At 41.9% G+C, this 22143-nt stretch overlaps 3 non-coding genes across 3 annotated transcripts; all 3 read right to left on the minus strand.

Moving 5' to 3' along the window:
- Positions 1–733: 733 nt before the first annotated feature.
- TRNAV-CAC (transfer RNA valine (anticodon CAC)) lies at positions 734–806 on the minus strand. The gene has a single exon. It is a non-coding gene; the product is annotated as a tRNA-Val (tRNA).
- A 344-nt stretch (positions 807–1150) lies between these two features.
- Positions 1151–1222, minus strand: TRNAE-CUC (transfer RNA glutamic acid (anticodon CUC)). Its single transcript has one exon. It is a non-coding gene; the product is annotated as a tRNA-Glu (tRNA).
- An 11229-nt stretch (positions 1223–12451) lies between these two features.
- TRNAE-UUC (transfer RNA glutamic acid (anticodon UUC)) lies at positions 12452–12523 on the minus strand. The gene has a single exon. It is a non-coding gene; the product is annotated as a tRNA-Glu (tRNA).
- Between the last annotated feature and the right edge of the window lie 9620 nt (positions 12524–22143).

Consider the following 22143-nt stretch of genomic DNA (forward strand, 5'->3'; position numbering starts at 1 on the left):
ACAGCCCCCTCCCCGACCACACCGTCCCCTCTCCCTGTACACAGCCCCCTCCCCGACCACACCGTCCCCTCTCCCTGTACACAGCCCCCTCCCCGACCACACCGTCCCCTCTCCCTGTACACAGCCCCCTCCCCGACCACACCGTCCCCTCTCCCTGTACACAGCCCCCTCCCCGACCACACTCTCCCCTCTCCCTGTACACAGCCCCCTCCCCGACCACACCGTCCCCTCTCCCTGTACACAGCCCCCTCCCCGACCACACCGTCCCCTCTCCCTGTACACAGCCCCCTCCCCGACCACACTGTCCCCTCTCCCTGTACACAGCCCCCTCCCCGACCACATTGTATCCATTTAGTTGATGCAACTCCAAATTTTATATAGTTTGTAACAAAATTAATTTTAATGCATTTTTTTAAACAAGTATGTTAAACAGTGGCACAAATAACAAGCTATATAAACAATTGCATCTGCAGCCATTTTATCCTGTAGAGCGTCTGATTTCAGAAAAAAAATAGAATTGTTTTGGGATTCAAAGTAATTGTTGAACAAAAAAATGTAGATTTTAACAAAAGAAAAAAAAATTGCAAACAAGTAGTTAAACTTTTTTGTGTCATGTAATTCTCTTTAAAGTTCTTACTTCTGTAAAATGTTAATCCTATGGCTGAAATACACAAGGATCACTCAAAGGTCGATGCTACAGGAAAGTTAATGGTAAAAAGAAAGAAAAAAAACGTGTTTCCGCCCGGTTTCGAACCGGGGACCTTTCGCGTGTGAGGCGAACGTGATAACCACTACACTACGGAAACTCACACTAGTTTAGCTTTTTTGACATTCAGAGACTCATTACACCAAACAATCTTTGCATCATCAATAAAGCCAAGTATTTTTATTTTTTTATTTTTGTTTTTTTTTTCTTATATAACCTACAAATTGCTAAATTTTACATTAGATATTTATTTATAGCCCATGTGGATTTTAAAACCAATAGTTTTCAAATATGGAAATAAAATCTGTTAAAATAATCTCATATGCTAGTTTGTTTCTTGATTGTGATCTCTTGCCTGCGCAGGAAAAACTGCAAAAGAAAATGTTAATTTCTCTCTACTGAGTGGGTGATGACTCTCGGATGTAAGAAGAATTTTAAAAGACTTTCCCTGACCGGGAATCGAACCCGGGCCGCGGCGGTGAGAGCGCCGAATCCTAACCACTAGACCACCAGGGAAGCTGTTTGATTGTTATGTATATAGATGGTGCAGTGCTAGAAGTAATGCAGTTCACAGTGAAAAGATTATATAGACCTCAAATCAAAGCACAATGCGACAAGCTATAATGATACAGATCTATCCTCTCATAAGATCATCATATACAAGTGCCAATATAGTGTCAGGTATAAAGTGACAGAGTGCCCAGAAATATATAAACATAAATCATGACAAGGTGGTCACAGGTGCATTAGAGTGAGAAAGTCCTTCCATTAGGAAATAAACGTAAAACTTAGAATCCAGGTGATCACTCAAAATTCTTCTGGTGTCAAACAAATGATAAAATTACGCACTCACCAGATGCACAATAGTGTGGCGCATTTGAGAATATTAATCTCATGAGGTCAGAAGGATCATCATAAGGGTGTCAATTCCTGGTAAGGACTCGCTCCTGGGACATCACTGGCACCTTAACCCTCTCGTCTAAATAGGTATTCTGTAGGTGATGGGGCTCGGGTCAAGAGCCCCCCCAAAAAAGGATGCCAGGATAGAGTAGTATTGCTTAAATTATTTATTAATCCAAAAGATATGATCACAAATGGGAATAGAACATGTAGTACTGACCATGCATCTGAAATCCAAAAATGGCCGCCGGACCAGCGTGGGCCTCAGCGGTGAGATGTCGGGATGCTGAGGCTCTACTCTGACGCGTTTCGTGTCCAAACACGTATTCTTAGGGATCTGCCAGCCTGGCCCAAGCTGGTCCGGCGGCCATTTTTGGATTTCAGATGCATGGTCAGTACTACATGTTCTATACCCATTTGTGATCATATCTTTTGGATTAATAAATAATTTAAGCAATACTACTCTATCCTGGCATCCTTTTTTTGGGGGCTCTTGACCCGAGCCCCATCACCTACAGAATACCTATTTAGATGAGAGGTGTGAGGTGCCAGTGATGTCCCAGGAGCGAGTGCTTACCAGGAATTGATGCCCTTATGATGATCCTTCTGACCTCATGAGATTAATATTCTCAATTGCGCCACACTATTGCGCATCTGGTGAGTGCGTAATTTTATTGTTTGTTTGACACCAGAAGAGTTTTGAGTGATCACCTGGATTATAAGTTTTACGTTTATTTCTTAATGGAAGGAATTTCTCACTCTAATGCACCTGTGACCACCTTGTCATGATTTATGTTTATATATTTCTGTGCACTCTGTCACTTTATACCTGACACTATATTGGCACTTGTATATGATGATCTTATGAGAGTATAGATCTGTATCATTATAGCTTATCGCATTGTGCTTTGATTTGAGGTCTTTATAATCTTTTCACTGTGAACTGCATTACTTCTAGCGCTGCACCACCTATATACATTATTCAGATTCCTCTTACATCCTGTTTTGGCTATGGGACAGGAAGTGAAGGGAAATCTCCCCAATGGGACACAGATAGCAATAACAACTTTGACAGGGGTTATAGTCCTTTCATAGGCTACTTTCACACTGATCTGCCACAAAAAAAACACATAGGTGTTTTGACCACTCTTTTGTTGCGCTTTCGGAGCATTTTTAAAGGATACGTGACTTTAAGTCCTCATGCCCACGGGACGTTTTCACAGCTGCTGTTTTTGGCTTTTGACGGTTTTTTCTACAGCCAGTAAACTCCCCAGCATGTTATGTGTCCATGCACACAGACTGTAATCAACATTTTTTGGCTGGAAAAAAACCCCAGGACTAGTGGGTTTCTAGAGGAGTTTTTTAGCTGTAATGCTGAAAAACACACCAAAACGCAGTAAAACATGGCAAAACTCGGTGAAATGCCGTAAACCGGCATTTTTGGACATTTTTTTGACCCCCCAAAAAATTTTTTTGGTAAAAAAAAAAAAAAAACACTAAAAAATGTAAACGTGGAAAAACGCCACTAAACACGGCAAAACGCCACTAAACACTAATGCAAAAATGCTAAAAAAAAAGCTGAAAAACTCAGGTTTTAACGTGAATTTACACAGCTAATGTTACCAGCGTTATCAAAACATACCGTGTGCATGAGAACTGAAACTGCACCAAAAACGCTTCTCAAAGACGTTTGAGGCGCTTTTCAGGCGTTTTTTAAGGTGTTTGTGTTTTTAAGGTGTTTTCCATTGGTTTCAATGGGAAAAGGCGTTTTTGGGTCGTATTTTTTAACTCACCAAACATGCCCCGAAGATGCTGCAAGCAGGAGTTTTTACATCGCACCGCAAGCGCAACACCTCAGTGTGAAAACATACATAGATGTACATTCACATACATAGGGAAGCATTTTTCTTGAGCTTTTCAGGCGCTTTTTTTAACGCAAAAACGCTCTAAAAACGCCTCAGTGTGAAAGTAGCCTGACTCTATCCAAAATGAAAAAATGCATTTTGCGCTATTCACATTTGCTGCATGTTTTATAATGTCTGGTCCGTGACTCCTGAAGCTAAAAGTGGTTGTAAACCCTTACATATACCCACAAAAAAGTTAATTTATTATTTTTTCCCACTGGAGCCGGGAGAACATCACACCGGAGAGCCTAAATATGGGTGTAATAAACAACGTGTACCAAAAGGTGAACTCAAAGCGGAGGTCCAGTTGGAATTTAAAATAATAAAAAAAAGGACACTAGCCTGTCCCATGATCCCGCGGTGTCCTCACACTGGCTAGGTTGACCAGCTGTCCATTCTCCTTGGCATCGGCATCTTCAGCATTGGCACCCGGCTGTGACAGTTTGAGGCTTCACAGCCAGGTGCCCATTGCACATGCGCAAGAAGCGCTGCACTTTGTGAATGGTCTTGTAGTCTTCTGGGACCTATCACATGTTCCAGTAGACTACGGAGGGGGGAGGCCAACTTACCTATCAAATTTGGGTACCCCCACTGCTCCTTAAGGTGCCAATCCTTAACGGGACTGGAGGACAAAGCTGCACCAAACCACAATGTGCTGTGGTACCATGCAATTTGGTGCCTGCAATATGCGTTTAGGGTAGGCTTGCCACCTCATCCTTTTAAACCCAATCACATATTGATTACACAGCTTCTGTGGCTGATTAAGGTGGTAATTAAACTCACCTGGTGCATTATCTGCAATAAATTTGCCTGAGAAGCTGTGCAATTAATATGTGTTTGGTTTAAAAAGGATGAGATAGCAACCCTAGTTTAGGTTACCATTAACAATTAATTGCACCCGTGTGCATCTAACAAGGTCAGTGTGTTCCCATGCAGTGCAGAAAATGTGCATTTCTTGCGCAGCCATTGGTGTGAATGTCCATGCACACGTGTTTTTTCCTGCATGGATTTTTTAGATAGCCCATTAATTTCAAAAGGCTGCCAAACTGCGCAAAAAGTCCAGCAGCTGCAACTTCCAATCCATGTAGTTTGGTGTGCGCAACATGTGCTCGTTTCCTAGATGCACTTGGGGTGCCATTAACATTTAATGGCACTCGCCATGCATATAACCAGTGCAGTGTGTTCCCATGCGGTCCTGCAAACTCACAAAGAAATGCACACTTCAAACACCACAATTGGTTTTAACGAGCCCTAAACCATATACTCGGTTTTGGATTGCTGAGTATACTTTACACTTGTCATGGTAGGCAGTGAGAGGAAAAGAAAACATTGAAGTGTATAGGGTGAATGGCTAGCTATTTAGCTAGAGTTAATTCCATGATTGAAAAATCCTGAATATGTTCAGGGAGGACGTTTTTACAATTAATGCTGGGAGCGGTTCTTGGTAGCGATAAATTATGCAGTGTGCAGTATTATTACTGTGTTATAATGTGAAGCCTGAGCATGTAAACATGGACCTCCAATTTCCTATCTTATAGGGAGCATCTAGAAGTCTTGTAAGCAGTACCCAGAAAATCTGCCTTGTGTTTTGGATTCCTCTGGAAAATAGCACTTCCCAACATGTGACTGTACCTAGACCAGTGTTTCTCAACCGGGGTGCTAATTGAGTTCCCTCAGGGTGTAAGACAGAGATCAGAGATGCCCTGGATGATGGATGAGAGGGGAACTCTGTGGTGATGGGGGACTCTGATTTATAGGGAGACTCTGGAGTGATGGGGAGACACTGTCATGAGGGTTCTTTGCTGTGATGGAGGCCCTCATGTATAGAGGAGACTTTGATGTGATTGAGGGACTTTGATGTGATGGGGAGGTGGGGCTTCTAACAGAATAGGAGAACGTTGATGTGAAGGACTTCTGATTTTAAGGGAGGCTTCTGATGTGAAGTTAAGTTGATCAAAGTGATTGTGTGCAGCATTCCAAAATCAGGTTTCCCATTAATAAGTAACATTTTCATTTTTTATATTTTAGACTGGGGTGCCTTGAGATTTTGCAAAAGGTTCTGCGACCAAAAGGTGAAAAAACACTGGCCTAGATACTCATGTCTAGAGCCTCATAGCTGTATATCTGCAGTGTGAGATCTAAGGCACTGCTCCCTTTGACTGCTCGTTTTTCAAGTTTCATGATGTCTGTCCTGTGCTGCTCACAGTTCTCATTGATGGAGTGGATGCTGTACCTGAGGATCTGCAGACATGGATCTCCCTGCATCTACTTCTTTCGGTTTGTGGATCTGGGATTCCTCCATTTCCCTGACATTTCTTTAACTCCTTGGCACTGAGTGTACGCAAATATGTGACCTCTCAGCGGCTGGGGTACCCAATGTAAACAAAAGATGTGCTGAGAGTAAGCACCCTGCACATTTATCGGCACCTCACAGAAAGGTTCCAATAGCTACTTGCAGTCGGGAGATTTCTGATCATATGACTACTGTGACAGCCAATCATGGTGGTCACATGACCATAAACCCTGCCCTGCCTACCGACATCACAAACCCCTTAGAGGCACCGGTGCCAAGGGGTTAAATACTTCCCACCCAGTCTATTGATGGCCAGGCAGGAATTTTGTCATTCTAGGTCAGTGATGGCGAACCTATGGCACTCATGCCTGAGCTGGCACGGAGAGCCATCTCAGTGGGCATGCCAGGAAGAAGAGGAAGATGAGCGCATACGGACCACACACACTGACTGGCCATCCAGATCTTGTTCACACTCCCCTTTGAACTACATTTCCCACATGTCTCTGGGGCCAGGGTGGGCATGGATGAGAGGAAGCGGCTCCCACACATCTCTGGCGTCAGGGGTGACATATCCGGGGATGGGCGTGGATGAGATGAAGTGGCTCCCACATGGCTCTGGTGTCACGGGTGACATACCCGGGGATGGACATGGATGACAGGAAGCAGCTCCCACACTGCTCTAGGGCCAGTGGTGACGTGTCTAGCATGGATGAAAGTAAACGGCTCCAACACTACTCCGGGGCCAGGGGCAACATGCTCAGTATGGATGGGAATGAGCTGGTGGATTGGAAGCCATACCGACCCTGCAGAGGTGAGATTAACTGCTTCCCAACCATGCTATAGCCGAAAGCAGGCTACAGTGCGGTTGTCTAGTTCTGGGAAGGCTTCCATGGACGTCCTCATGGAACTGTGCGCCCACAGGGGTGCGCACCCAGTGCGGTCAGTGATAAGGTTGTGTTGCAGTTTGGGCACTCGGGCTCAAAATGGTTCACCATCACTGCTCTAGGAGAAGATTGTCCTCTAATCTCTAAGTGCTGAGCGTTTTGGAGTATTCCATGCTTTAACCCCGTCTCTTGTTAAAGTTCCTAAAGCAATAAACTACAAAAAAGACAACCCCTAGACCAGTGGTGGCGAACATATGGCACACATGCCGCAGCGGGCACACAGAGCCCTGTCTGTCAACACGCAAGCCAAGTTGCCCCAGCACCCGAGCATCGGATAACAGCGCAATAGGGGCCATGCACATGCTTGGAAAGGAGTAGCAGTGCCAGGCAATGACATCATGACCCCCGACTCAATAGCCTTGAATCGTCTGAGCTTTTGCATGGCCGGTCGCGCTACCAAGGATATATATATTGGACTGGCTGTGACTTTTAATACATTTGTTTTTATTAACATAAGATTTTAGCTTGTGCTGGTGGTCAGTGGAACTTTGCCCCCTTGTTCTGATGGTCAGTGAAACTTTGCCTCCTTTTCTGGTGGTAAGTGGAACTTTGCCCCCTTGTGCTGATGGTCAATGGAACTTTGTCCCCTTGTGCTGGTGGTCAGTGGAACTTTGCCCCCTTGTTCTGGAGGTCAGTGGAACTTTACCCCCTTGTGCTGGTGGTCAGTGGAACTTTGCCTCCTTGTGCTGGTGGGAAGTGGAACTTTGCCCCCTTGTTCTGGTGGTCAGTGAAACTTTGCCCCCTTGTGCTGGTGGTAAGTGGAACTTTGCCCCCTTGTGCTGATGGTCAATGGAACTTTGTCCCCTTGTGCTGGTGGTCAGTGGAACTTTGCCCCCTTGTTCTGGAGGTCAGTGGAACTTTACCCCCTTGTGCTGGTGGTCAGTGGAACTTTGCCTCCTTGTGCTGGTGGTAAGTGGAACTTTGCCCCTTGTTCTGGTGGTCAGTGAAACTTTGCCTCCTTGTTCTGGTGGAAAGTGGAACTTCCCCCCCCTTGTGCTGATGGTCAATGGAACTTTGCCCCCTTGTGCTGGTGGTCAGTGGAACTTTGCCTCCTTGTGCTGGTGGGAAGTGGAACTTTGCCCCCTTGTTCTGGTGGTCAGTGAAACTTTGCCCCCTTGTGCTGGTGGTAAGTGGAACTTCCCCCCCCCCCCTTGTGCTGATGGTCAATGGAACTTTGCCCCCTTGTGCTGATGGTCAATGGAACTTTGCCCCCTTGTTCTGGAGGTCAGTGGAACGTTACCCCCTTGTGCTGGTGGTTAGTTGAACTTTGCCCCCTTGTGCTGCTGGTCAGTAGAAGTTTGTCCCCTTGTGCTGATGGTCAATGGAACTTTGCCCCCTTGTGCTGATGGTCAATGGAACTATGCCCCCTTGTGCCGATGGTCAATGGAACTTTGCCCCCTTGTGCCGATGGTCAGTGGAACTTTGCCCCCTTGTGCTGATGGTCAATGGAACTTTGCCTCCTTGTTCTGGAGGTCAGTGGAACTTTGCCCCCTTGTGCTGGTGGCCAGTGGAACTTTGCCCCCTTGTGCTGGTGGCCAGTGGAACTTTGCCCCCTTGTGATGGTGGCCAGTGGAAGCTCTGTTATTGTGTTTTTCTTTTCAGACAAAAGATGTATGTTGTGTATGTATGAGTTGTTTTTTTCTAAACTAAAACCTCAGTATTCAGGTTTAATTGCAGTGTTGGCACTTTGCGATAAATAAGTGGGTTTTGGGTTGCAGTTTGGGCACTCGGTCTCTAAAAGGTTCGCCATCACTGATATAGACCATTCCTATTCTTAACCCTAACATTTAATGCTAACTTTTAACACTAACCCTTAACACTAACCGTAGCCCTTAACCCTAACATGCAACTTTTAACACATAAAGTCGCATGACAAGTCACAGCTCCTTGATGGCAATGGAACCCTATCAAATATATGCAAATTAAAGTCACAGTGACTTTGATAAGATTCCTGCATAACTTTGATGCTACTTTTAGTGCCAGAGAGAGTAAAGTCACATCAAAGTCATACCCAATGCTTTCATGTTGGCAAAACAAACACATAAAAAAAGCATGTTCAAAAAAGGAAAACGCAGCACAAAACATGCTGAAAAAATACATCAATCGCAACACACATAGGTGTGAACCAGTCCTAGGAGATTCCTAGGATCATGTCAATTTTGAGCTATAATGGTTCATTTGGGGCTATGCTAATATCATCCTCGTTATGGATTCGAGAGCCCCCGTGCTCATTAGGCGTTTTAAAACATTTGCCTTTTCTTTGTCCCCAGTCACCCATTCAAAATTATTTTGTAAAGGGCCTACATGCTTACACATAACATTTTTACTATTAATATATTTGAAGAATTTGGGGGTGGTTGTCCTACTCTCTTTCAGAACCTGTCATTCATTGTGAGTTTTTGCAGCCTTGATTTCTTTTTTACAAATTCTGCTATATTGTTTGTATTTATTCCATTAAATGATGATAGTGTTCTTTCAGTTTTTATTTTTTTTTTTTGTATTTTTCTAATTATTCATAGCTTTTTAACTTTGGAAGTGAGGTTTTATTTTTAGCCTTTTAGATGTATTGCGCATGGGAATATATTTTTAAGTGTGTTTGCAAACAGTCGATTTGAAGCATTCCCATTTCTGTTCTGACAATATTCCCTCTCAGTCTAAGTCTTGGAGAGCAGCCCTCAGACTTGGAAAATTGGCCCCGATTAAAATAAATTGTTCTTATCTTTTCAGTATGTGTTTGTTGTTTACAGATAACATTAACAGATAACACTGTTCTTTTATACAAACATTAGTAATAAGCGCCTCAATTTCTTAGATTGCTAGGTCTAGCAGAGCATCATTTCTAGTTGTAAAGGCACAATGTACAAAAAAATTAAATAAAATCAATAAAATTAAATTTAAAAAAGTTTAAAGTGCCCCTTTCTCCCATGCTCACGCACAAACACGAACGTGCACGTAGGTCCTGCACACATATGTAATTGGTGATCACCCCACACACGTGAAGTATTGCTGTGAACATCAGAGAGAGAGTAATAATTCTAGCTTCAGATCTGTGTAACTCCAAACTGGTAACCTGTAAAGGCTTTTAAAACATTACCTATGGAGATTTGTAGGTACTGTAGTATGATGCCATTCCATGGGCATACACAATTTTAAAACATGACATGTTTGCTATGTATTTACTCTACACACCATCATCTTTTATATTTTACCAAACAATTGGGTATTATATTGTGTTTTTGTGCATTAAATTCATTAAAGTGTTCTTTTAAAGAGAAAAAAAAACTGTGTGACATAAAAATATGCAGCACTATTTTATTCTCTAGGGTCTCTGCTTAACCCCTTCACGCCTAAGGGTAAAACAAATCTTAACGCCTAAGTAAAATTTTACAACTTTGTACATCCAGGTGAATTATACCTTGTTTTTTTCAGGACAAATTGGGCTTTCATTTGGTGGTAAATGGTAATGGATATCTCCTAATTTTTTTTTCATTATCAAAGGAAAACTGGCCCAAAATAGTAAAAAAATATTTTTGTTTTTAATTCAGCTGTGTGTTTCTTGTTAGTACCATAACCTACCACCAAAGAACAACCCGAAATAAATTTTCCAGTTCTTGACAATCACAGCGATACCATACATGTGTATGTTATGTGTTGTTTGTACCCGTAGTACAGCCCAGAAACAATAGTGCGTATTTTTGTATTTGTCTTTTTTTACCTAAAACACACTGACACTGATACCAATTTAAAAAAAAAATCCTTCGACTTTGACCTTTGACCCTGACCTTGACCCAAACACAAACCCTGGCACTGAACTACATCAAACCTTGATCTAGATATTTTTTATTTATTTTTTTATCTTTTCTTTTTTTTTGTTTGTTTTACAAACAATTTTTTTTTCTCTGCAAGTAGATAGAGAGATACATTGTATCTCTCTCCTCCATTCAGAGAGAAAAAAAAACAAGGGGGGCTGGCTTCACAGTGCATGATCACTGTGATAGCCAATCAGAGGCTATCACAGCGATCTTGTGACCCGGAATCAGGAGTCCCAGGTCTTGACCGTTAGAATGGGATTCGAGGCTCTCAGTGACACCCCAATCTTTGTGCTGGGAGCGCGCTGTGTGGCGCACTCCCAGCACAAAGGCAGGTATGCAAATATGCGGCTCCATGGAAAAAAGCCCAGTTCTGTGAGGCCGCATATTTGTGTTATGTTGGCGTGAAGGGGTTAATATAAAATATATATAATATTTGGGGGTACGAAGTTTTCTAGCAAAAAAAAGCTAATTTTTATATGTAGGAAAGGAATGTCAGAATTGGCCTTGACTGGAAGTGGTTAAAACATGTCCTGCATTTATTGGGAAAAATACAAGGCGTTCTATAAGTGGCCAAGCGAGTAACTTTCTACACTATGCCCCAGAAGAGCCACTAGGCATAGGAAGATAGCAATGATTGCTGTAGTAATGGTGACTACTACAGCGATTGTCCCCTTCCACAAGGATCCCACTGGTGTGGTATATGCATACTTACATGGGTCCAAGCTGGATCAATATAATTACCGTATTTTTCACCCCCAAAAAATGGGGGGCAATGTCTGTGCATCTTATGGAGCGAATATGGAATGGCTGGCCCGGTATTCCAGCCGCCGCCATGTTAGAATACCGGGCCGGCCGCTCAGCTCTACTGTGCAGAACAACCGACTCCTCTGCCCTACCTGTTCCTCGGTCCAGTGTACTATGTCCACAGTCTCTGGTCATCCCTTGTACTGTGTCTGCAGTCTCTGGTCATCTCCTGTACTGTGTCCACAGTCTCTGGTCATCCCTGTACTGTGTCCGCAGTCTCTGGTCATCCCTGTACTGTGTCCGCAGTCTCTGGTCATCTCCTGTACTGTGTCCGCAGTCTCTGGTCATCCCTTGTACTGTGTCCGCAGTCTCTGGTCATCCCTTGTACTGTGTCCGCAGTCTCTGGTCATCTCCTGTACTGTGTCCGCAGTCTCTGGTCATCCCTTGTACTGTGTCCGCAGTCTCTGGTCACCTCCTGTACTGTGCCCCAGTCTCTGGTCATCTCCTGTACTGTGTCCGCAGTCTCTGGTCATCCCCTGTACTGTGTCCGCAGTCTCTGGTCATCCCCTGTACTGTGTCCGCAGTCTCTGGTCATCTCCTGTACTGTGTCTGCAGTCTCTGGTCATCTCCTGTACTGTGTCTGCAGTCTCTGGTCATCCCTTGTACTGTGTGCGCAGTCTCTGGTCATCTCCTGTACTGGTTCCGCAGTCTCTGGTCATCTCCTGTACTGGTTCCGCAGTCTCTGATCATCTCCTGTACTATGTCTGCAGTCCATTGGTTCAGAATTTTATTTTTCTTGTTTTCCCCCTCTAAAATCTAGGTGCGTCTTATGGTCAGGTGTGTCTTATGGAGCAAAAAATACGGTATACTTAGAATTAGCAAGAGAGTGTAGTACAGGGGTAAGTTGGGCACACTGACCTGAGTGTACAGCCCTTAGAGCCAAAAGAATAATGGCTGGTGTTTTCTTATAGCCTCTGAAGTTTGTATAGAAGTTAAAAGTGCTATGAATTTAAGTTGATGCTCCTGACAACCTATGGTAATTGATATTAGATATAAGCCTGATATTAATGAATCTCTACCTAAAATTGGTCTGCTTATTTAGGATAATGTTTTCCATTACAGATGAAAAGACTGATTAAAATGTATTATTCCCATACCGGGAGTCGAACCCGGGCCGCCTGGGTGAAAACCAGGAATCCTAACCGCTAGACCATATGGGAACTTCTTGTGAATGGTGTTGTCATGTAATCTACTAAGGCAATGGTGATTTGATGATTGTACAATGGTTATCAATTTAAAGGTTAAGATAATCTTTGGAACATGTTACATGTTCCACCTGTTTTTAGGGTGGAACATGTAACATGTTCCCATAGCCGCAGCCGTGCCCGCCGCCCCCTCCTCTCTCTGACAGATAGTATAGGGAGAAGTTTCCCCGTACCATCTGTCAGCAGGGACGGACTGACCATTGGAGAACTCAGGCACTGCCCGAGGGCCCGGGATCAGTAAGGGTCCCCATGAAATGCCCCAGGTACCTTTCATAGGCTTTTTTTGAGTGTGGGCAAGGACACAGGGCCCCCATGATCCCCTATTGCCCGGGGGCCCCATGAGTTGTCAATCCACCCCTGTCTGTCAGATTTGACAAAAGAGTGGCTGGTGCTGTGGAGCGCCGCGGTATTTCATTCAAGCTTCCTGTCAGTAGATCTGCTTGGTCGCACATCCCGTATGGCTAGCAGATACTCTGACAGGTCTGCAGGAGACCTGCATGGCATCAGCAATCTACTGATCATATGTCATTTGGTGTTAAGTGGTTGTACCGGGATGATTCCTGCAGCTGCAGCCAACGGTCGCTCTCTTGTAATAGCAATCTGAGCAGCTAACTAGCCACTAGATCACTATTACAAGGCTACAGAGGTGAATGAGGGGATATATTAACTGCTTCCCAACCACCCCATAGCAGAAATACTGTAACAGGGTGGAACAAGTGAGCAAAATCATATATATATATATATATATATATATATGATTTTGCAATTCCAGGTAGGGGGCGCACGCAAGGAGTGCGCACGCCCCACCAGTGCAGCCGTTTGTGGCCATTGCTGTCAATCACTGGGTCCCGGCTGGTGATTACTTGCCAGCACCAAGTGATTGCCAAGCATCTCCGACGCAGAGGACAGTTCTCCCTGTCAGCTTGTGCGCACTGCTTTGGATGGCTGTGCACAGCACTGTGCAATACAGTGTGCTTACAGTGAACACACGGACACCACACATAGTAAAACAGCATAGCAGAGCCTTACAAAGCAGTGTGCTTACAGTGTAAAGCACACAGACAGCACACAGTAAAACAGCACACAGTTAACCCTTTGATCGCCCCTCATGTTAACCCTTTCCTGCCCAGTGCCATTAGTAGAGTGTCTGTGCTTTTTCTTAGCACTGATCACTGTATTGGTGTCCCTGGGGATGTCAGTGACACCAAGTCAATTTCGCCCAGTGTCAGAATGCCCGCCGCAGTCCCGCTATAAATCACTGATCGCCACCATTACTAGTAAAAATAACAAAAACAAAAACCCAGTATATATACCGCCATTTGTAAACACTATAACTTTCATGTAAACCAATTAATTTACACGTATTGAGATTTTTTTTTTTTTTGCAAAGGCATGTAGCAGAATACATTTTAGCCTAAATTTATGACGAAATTTGATTTTTTAAATTTTTTTTTACTGGACATGTTTAATAGCAATATGTCAAAAATATTGTTTTTTTTCCTCAAAATTGTCAGTCTCTTTTTTTTTACAAGCTGCATAAACAACCTATATCTCCTCGCTTAAATGGAAAGAGTGAAAAACTCTCAATTAATTATTGATTAATCAAATGTAATAAACTCTAACAGAGCAGCCGTTTCAAATAACTAAAATAAATGAATGAATGAGTGTTAGAACTGTCCTCATAAGCAGCGCTCAGCTTCACAAAAATTAAGTATACAAATATCGCCTAAAAAAAAGGTAACAAAAAATCATAACAGAAAATTAAAATAAAAATTAAAACTTCCACCGTTGCACAAATGTGAAGAAAGTTCAGTTCATCCAGTTCAAATAATTTCATCCACCATCATAGTGATCTTGCCGTGATTAACACCCCATCAGAATGTGCACTCACCAGATGCTGGTGATTAACCAGCAGTGGAAAATCAACCTCCTTGATGTTATATGATTGGAGTCAGACCAGGAATACCAAAGACCAAGACGCCCTTTTTCTCCAGTAGATATTGATCAATCTGCCTCTAGCTTCATCATCATCACACTAGATTATAAGTGATTCAACTCCATATGTGGGCAAAGTGAAAGACAACCACATAGTGTGATTCCATAGAAAACATTTATTACCAAGAACCCCCCTTACAAAGCAACTCACATTAGGTCAGATAAATAAGCACATTGTATAGGTATAAACTTCAAAATGTTCCAACTAGCCGTTTAGACAGCAAGGGGTTTATTTACTAAAGCTGGAGAGTCCAAAATCAGACTCCCTTCTGCATAGAAACCAATCAGCTTCTAACCTCAGCTTGTTCAATGAGGCTTTGGCAATGAAACCTGGAAGCTGATTGGTTTCTATGCAGAAGTGAGTCTGATTTTGGACTCTCCAGCTTTAGTAAATAAACTCCCAAGTGACAATCTCACTTCACGCCTGTGTATAAGGAATCCTGCAGCAGCGGTCATGTGATCTCACCACGTAATCCCAGCGTGCGCGCTGACGTCACAGATGATGTCACAGATGGTCACCATCTGACGCGTTTCGTCATTCCGACTTCCTCTGAGGGTGTGGCCATGCCTGAGAACAATCAGTCTTATAAAAGGCTGCTCCTATTGGCATAGGTTGATCAATTAAACTCATTGCTGCCATCATGTGGATAGATATCATAATGGTATTTGCAATGGTAATCTCAGCCAAATGTCTATTAGATGGAAAAAAACGCTCCAATAAGTTGATAAATTAAACTCATTACTACTATCATGTAAATAAATACCATGATGGTATTAAAATGACTGAATGCCTAATAGATGGTGAACACTCATAGGCATTAGGAATCTGACATGTAAAATATATTAAATTATAATCATCAGCAATACAATATGTTTAATACATAAATTTAAAACATGAATCAAAAAGTCATTAAAAACCATACCATTATTAATTAATAAAATAAATCAAAATAAGTAAATAAATAAATTAATACTGTATAATAATTAATTTAATTAATTTAATAAATTGACTAGCCATAACTCAAAACATGCTCTAGAAAGGAAAAAATAAAGATAATAATAAGCTGTCAGTAATCACTAATAAAACAATTGATGTCTAGTTCTACGTTCAAGCCATTAGGTGTTAATGCATCCGTGAGATAAATCCATTTAGTTTCCCTTTTTGATAATTCTCTCACTCTATTAGAACCTCGCTAGGAAGGGGGAATGGTGTCTATTCCCCAGAATTTCTCACAAGAAGGGTCCCTATTATGATACTTCCTAAAGTGCATAGACACAAAATGATACTTGTATCCTATAGAAATATTATGTAAGTGTTCATGAATTCTTTTTCTAAGATGTCTTTTAGTGCGGCCTACATAAATAAGGCCACAAGGACACTCCAATGCATAAACAACATGAGTAGTCTCACAAGTTATAAAGACGGGAATATCAAATTCTTTACCATTAGATATTGATTTGAATTTAGTAAGTCCCTTCAACCTACTTTTCACCATCTAACATGCAGAGCATTTTCTACATGAGAAAAAAACCTTTTTTATTCCAAAACATTTCCAATTTTTTTGGCTCCTTTGTCTCCAAATGTAGGAGCCTTTCTTTTTTTTCTGTTATATCTTTTATAAAATTTTCCTTTAAGAAAAAAATACCTTACCTTAATCTCTTTAACCATTTAAATTCTATGTAGGAGCCTTTCTTTTTTTTCTGTTATATCTTTTATAAAATTTTCCTTTAAGAAAAAAATACCTTACCTTAATCTCTTTAACCATTTAAATTCTCTGGTACTACTATCGGGGGACCTTTCATTTTTAAGTATTTTTCTGAAGTTCTAAATTCATGCCATTTACCCCAAATCTTTCTAAACTTTTCCATTTCATCTTTCTCCATATAACAAAGTTCCTCCATCCTACTAACATATTCTACTCTGTCTATCCAATTTCTCATTGTTGGTGGATCCTGGGCCTTCCAAAACCTAGGAATTAAACTCTTTGCCGCACCAATCAGATGATATAATAAACTGTTTTTATATTGTTTTACTGACAACTCTGTTCTATAGAAAAAACATACCCATGGATCCTTAAAAACACCAAAAATGCAGCGCTTGAGCATGTAGTGAGAAGAAATTAGCGTATGCACATCCGGATTAAAAGAAATACATTAAAGGTATAACATGCACCAACTTAAACGCACAAATTAATGCAAACAATGGACGGGTAAGTATTAATGATTCATCCGACCAAAACAAAGTGCATATAGTGATAGGGATGTTAGAGTCATTAGAAGTGCATCCGTGTATCAATCAAATTCGTGACTTCCGTGATAGGAGAATAGCTGCAAAACGCACTAACCAGATAGCGCAAGAAAAAGCGCATTGGAGTATAATGACCTACTCCCGGTCACAGCCCAAAGATCATCAGCGAAGGGACCTCAGGAACAACTTTGCATCAATCATGCCGTCTCCTACCACCAGGGGGGGGTACGCCTCCTTACAGTTACACGAATTTGCCTTATATCATCTTTCGCCAGGGGTGGTGTGCTTTCGTATCAGGAGATCACCTTAGGGACTCAGCAATAAGACCCAAAAGAGAGAAATCTTGATAGTGTAGTAATTTTTATTCAAAAGGTTGCTAAAGAACAAGTAGCACACTTACATAATGATATCCAGAAAAGCTGATTAACAGAATCCAAAAAGATGGCCGACAGTCAGATGCATGGACCATGTGGGTAACAAGTAGTATGAGAGGTATCCTTATCCCTAACGCGTTTCGTGGCAAGAGCACATTATCAAAGGGCCATGGATCCTTCTGGATAGATGTGTAGGAGCCTTTCTGTATATAAAGACCGGTCTGTCCGGTAGTACTGGATCTAATACTTTATCCATTCACAGTACATGCCAGTGCTTAACAAATATATTTTATACTTCCTTAAACTGAGCATGAAAATTGGATATAGATCCCCATTGGTCATTTTCACTAGTTGTATTCATTTGTTTATCTTCCAGACACTGTTCCCTAGGTATATAGAATACCTCATCAACAGTGTCCTGGAGAGACCCTTGATCATAGCCTTTTTCAACAAACCTTTCCACAATCAATTTGGATTGAGATAAGAAGTCCCTATCCTGACAGCAATTTCTCCTTTTTTTTATAAAGCAAAAAATAAAAAAAACGCACAGGCGATCAAATACCACTGAAAGAAAACTCAATTCGTGGGAAAAAAGGACGTAAATTTAATTTGGGTACATCGTTGCATGACCGCGCAATTGTCAGTTAAAGTAACGCAAAAAATGACCTGGTAAGGAAGAGGGGTAAATCTTCTGGAGGGGCAAGTGGTTAAAGTACTTCTAACTATTGTTAGGAATAGGTACAGTTGCAAGAAAAAGTATGTGAACCCCTTGGGATTACGTGGAGTTTTGCATGAATTGGGCATAAAATGTGCTCTGAACGTCATCTAAGTCACAACAATAGAAGAACACAGTCTGCTGAACATAATACTACACAAACAATAGATGTTGCCATGGTTTAATTGCACATAACATGTAAACATTCACAGTGCAGGGAGGAAAAAGTATGTGAAGCTTTGGACTTAATAACTGGTTGACCGTCCTTTGGCAGCAATAACCTCAACCAAATGTTTCCTGTAGTTGCAGATCAGACCTGCACAATGATCTGGAGTCATTTTGGACCACTCCTCTTCACAAAACTGTTTCAGTGTAGCAATATTCTTGGGATGTCTGGTGTGAATCGCTCTCTTAAGGTCATGCCACAGCATTTCAATCGGGTTGAGGTCAGGACTCTGACTGGGCCACTCCAGAAGGCGTATTCTGTGCTGTTGCAGCCATTGTTTTGTTGAATGACTTGTATGCTTTGGGTCATTGTCCTGTTGCATCACCCATCCTCTGCGGAGCTTCAGTTGGCGGACAGATGGTCGTATGTTTTCCTGCAAAATGTCTTGATAAACTCTGGAATTCATTTTCCCATCAATGACAACAATCCATCCAGGCCCTGAGGCAGCAAAGCAGCCCCAAACCATGATGCTCCCTCCGCCATGTTTCACAGTGGGGATGAGGTTTTGATGTTGGTGTGCTGTGCCTTTTTTTCTCCACACATAGTGTTGTATGTTCTTCCCAAACAACTCAATCTTGGTTTCATCTGTCCACAGTATATTTTGCCAGTAGTGCTGTGGAACATCCCGGTGCTCTTTTGCAAACTTCAAACGTGCTGCAATCTTCTTTTTGGACAGCAATGGCTTCCTCCGTGGTGTCCTCCCATGTACTCCATTCTTGTTTAATGTTTTCCTTATTGTAGATGTGTCAACACAAATGTTAGCATGTGTCAGAGATTTCTGTAGGTCTTTAGCTGACACTCTGGGATTCTTCTTTACCTCATGCAGCATTCTGCGCTGTGCTCTTGCAGTCATTTTTACAGGACGACCTCGCCTAGGGAGAGTAGCAACAGTGCTAAACTTTCTCCATTTGTAGACAGTCTGTCTTACCGTGGACACATGAACATCAAGGCTTTTGGAGATACTTTTGTAACCCTTTCCAGCTTCATGCAAGTCAACAATTCTTGATCGTAGGTCTTCTGAGAGCTCTTTTCTGCGAGGCATGGTTCACATCAGTAAACCCAAAACAGGTGTGTGTTTTTTAAGGGCAGGACAGCTGTCAGCAACACATCCAATATCATCACACTGATTGGAGTCAAGGTTGGCTCACTCCTGGCTCCAATTACCTCTGGGAGAAGTCATTAAGCTAGGGCCTCACATACTTTTTTCTCCCTGCACTGTGAATGTTTACATGTTATGTGCAATTAAACCATGGTAACATCTAATGTTTGTGTAGTATTATGTTCAGCAGACTGTGTTCTTCTATTGTTGTGACTTAGATGACGTTCAGAGCACATTTTATGCCCAATTCATGCAAAACTCCACGTAATCCCAAGGGGTTCACATACTTTTTCTTGCAACTGTAAATACTTTAACATAGGCTGAGCACAGATTTAATATAAGTCAAGATTGCATTATGCCTATTCTCCCTTCCCCTGCTAAAGAATGATCAGATTTATCAGTGTGATTGCAGCTTTCTGCTCTCCCGCTTCAGTGCTCTGTGCTGCCAGAGTTAAGTAACAGCCACACCTCTCGAAACTAGTGTCCCCTGTCAAGGTCCTACCTTTCCTCAGACCTTGTGCTGCTCCATGTGCTGGCATCCATCTTAGGTGTCTGCAAAGCATTGTGGGATCCTTTATGCTTTCAGCCCTCTGCGGCTCCTCCCCCAGGAGGTGGCGGCTTATCACATATAAGTCTGCTGTTTGTGGCTGTCCATTGCATTTGTGTCCTGTCTCTTGCACAACAGCAAGCTCCTGTTTAGCTACTCATTGCTTTTCTGGATACCAACTCGGCTTTGGCTAAGACTCCTCCTGGCTTCTGACCCCGGCTCTGGCGACGATTCTTCCTGGCTCATGATCCCGGCTCTGGCAACAATTCTTCCTGGCTCTTGACCCCGGCTTTGGCTACAATTTCTGCTTTTGGACTTGCATAGACTCTTGTCTTATTTTTATATTAATAAACCTACCTTTAATTGCACCTCCTTGTGTGTCTGGCTCCTCGCTCCCTGACATCCCCACACAGACTTTTATTGCAGTTTTTATTGAGTTCAGAGGGTGTGTCATACTATTTCTTCTACCTAAAACCTGGCCATAGACAATGTATTTTTGATTAAAATCACACACAGTCAGTGTTGATGGGGGAATCCCTGCTGTGGAGCTATTGTGTATTTCCTATGAGGAGGCAGGAGGGGAGCCCTTTCTGCCAGGAGAACACAGTGATTATTGCCAGTGGGAGTTTATTAGTACAATGTTTATATACAGCATTTCAGTGAACTCAACTGGGCTTTAAATTTGAAATCCAAGTGATTTAAAAAGAAGTATTATACATTAACCCCCCAGGTGGTATTCCCGAGTGTAGCTCGGGGTTAAGTTTCAGTACCAGAAGCGGTAACCCCAAGCTACATTCGGTATTACACTGCAGCGTTGCTCTGGGATCCCTGGATCACTTACCTTGTCCCGCGGTCCGCTCTGTCCTCCTGCTGTGTCCCCGGCCATGTCCTCAGGCCGATGCTGGCATCCGTCATCCGGGTTCTGTACCCTGCGAGCGTCGGGACGTACAGGGGATGGAACTGGCGGGAGATTCAAAAATGTCAAAATTTTACATACACAATACACTAAAATCTGAAAGTATTAAATTACTGTATCAAACCATTTCACATACATTTTGTCCCGAGTGCTTTGTCCTGTGCCCTGCCTGCATTTTTACTGTTCTGTCTGCCTGGAAACTGAGAAAAGTCCATGGCGTCCAAAAAGAGTCCCTTTAGGTCAAAAGCGGTTTTAGACCAGCTAGAGAACAGCGATAGTAAATCAGAACCACTTGCAGAATTGAGTGATAATGATTCGTGGGGGAAATTCCTCATCAGACACTGAAAACGATTTTGCGACTTTGCTCAGTGATGTGCGAACTTGGCATTATATTTCAAATTTCCATGTTTTTGGTTTGATTACATTATTGACTTAAATTTATTAATATATTATCTTTTATGATTATTTATTATATTATAATTTATGATTTTGTGTTTCAAAATTTATCATGTGTACTAGACTCTTGTTCGGACAGATTTCAGTGAGTTATTCCTAAGAATTACAGGTCTACAATAAAAAAACAACATATTTCCATGCAAAAAAAGTACCGCTTTGAGCACAGAAATACTGACATAATCAGACCGCTAGGGAGGTTAATAGATTCCTTAAATTATAAATATTGTTTAGAGTATGTGCAGCCACCCAATCTAGTTTAACAACTTGTCCACCGCGACAAGTTTTTAACTTTTTACAAACATGTTAAAATAGGCATTTTCTGCTAGAAATTACTTTAAACCTTCCAAAAAGTATATATTTTCTGAAAGCAGAGACCCTGAAAAAAAAAATGGTGGTAGTTTCTATATTTTATTTTCCATTATATTTGCGCTGCTATTTATCAAGCACATATTTTCCAGGAAAAAAATACACTAAAATTAATTTTAGTGCAAACAAGCACAATAATATACCCAATATTTTGGTAAAATATAAAAGATGAACCCAGTTGAGTAAATAGACACCAGATACATGTCAAGTTTTAAAATTGCACATGCTTGTGAAATTGCAAAAAAAATTAACAATGGTACCCAAAATTCTCCATAGGTAATGCTTTTAAATCTTTTACAGGTTATCATTTTACAGTTAAACATGAATTATGGCCATAGAATTGTTGCTCTCACTCCAGCCTTTGAAACAATACCTCACATGTGTTGCACAATTCATGTTTGCATACACATGCTCACCTTACACAGTGCATTTGAATTGGGATGTGTACTGAGGTGACAAGAATGCTTAATATATTGTATTATTATTATTCCTTTTTTGAACAATTTTTTCACACTTTTTTCTTTATTTAGCTATTGTAGCTGAGAAATGACAGTTGTGAACAAGAAATTACATAATACACATCTCTTCCAGGTTCATTACTCGAATGTTCCCCAATCACGTTCTGTTCTGACT

Source organism: Staurois parvus, unplaced genomic scaffold (assembly GCF_062004578.1).
Source record: "Staurois parvus isolate SC_StPar_1 unplaced genomic scaffold, SC_StPar_1.0 ptg000662l, whole genome shotgun sequence".
Taxonomy (NCBI): domain Eukaryota; kingdom Metazoa; phylum Chordata; class Amphibia; order Anura; family Ranidae; genus Staurois; species Staurois parvus.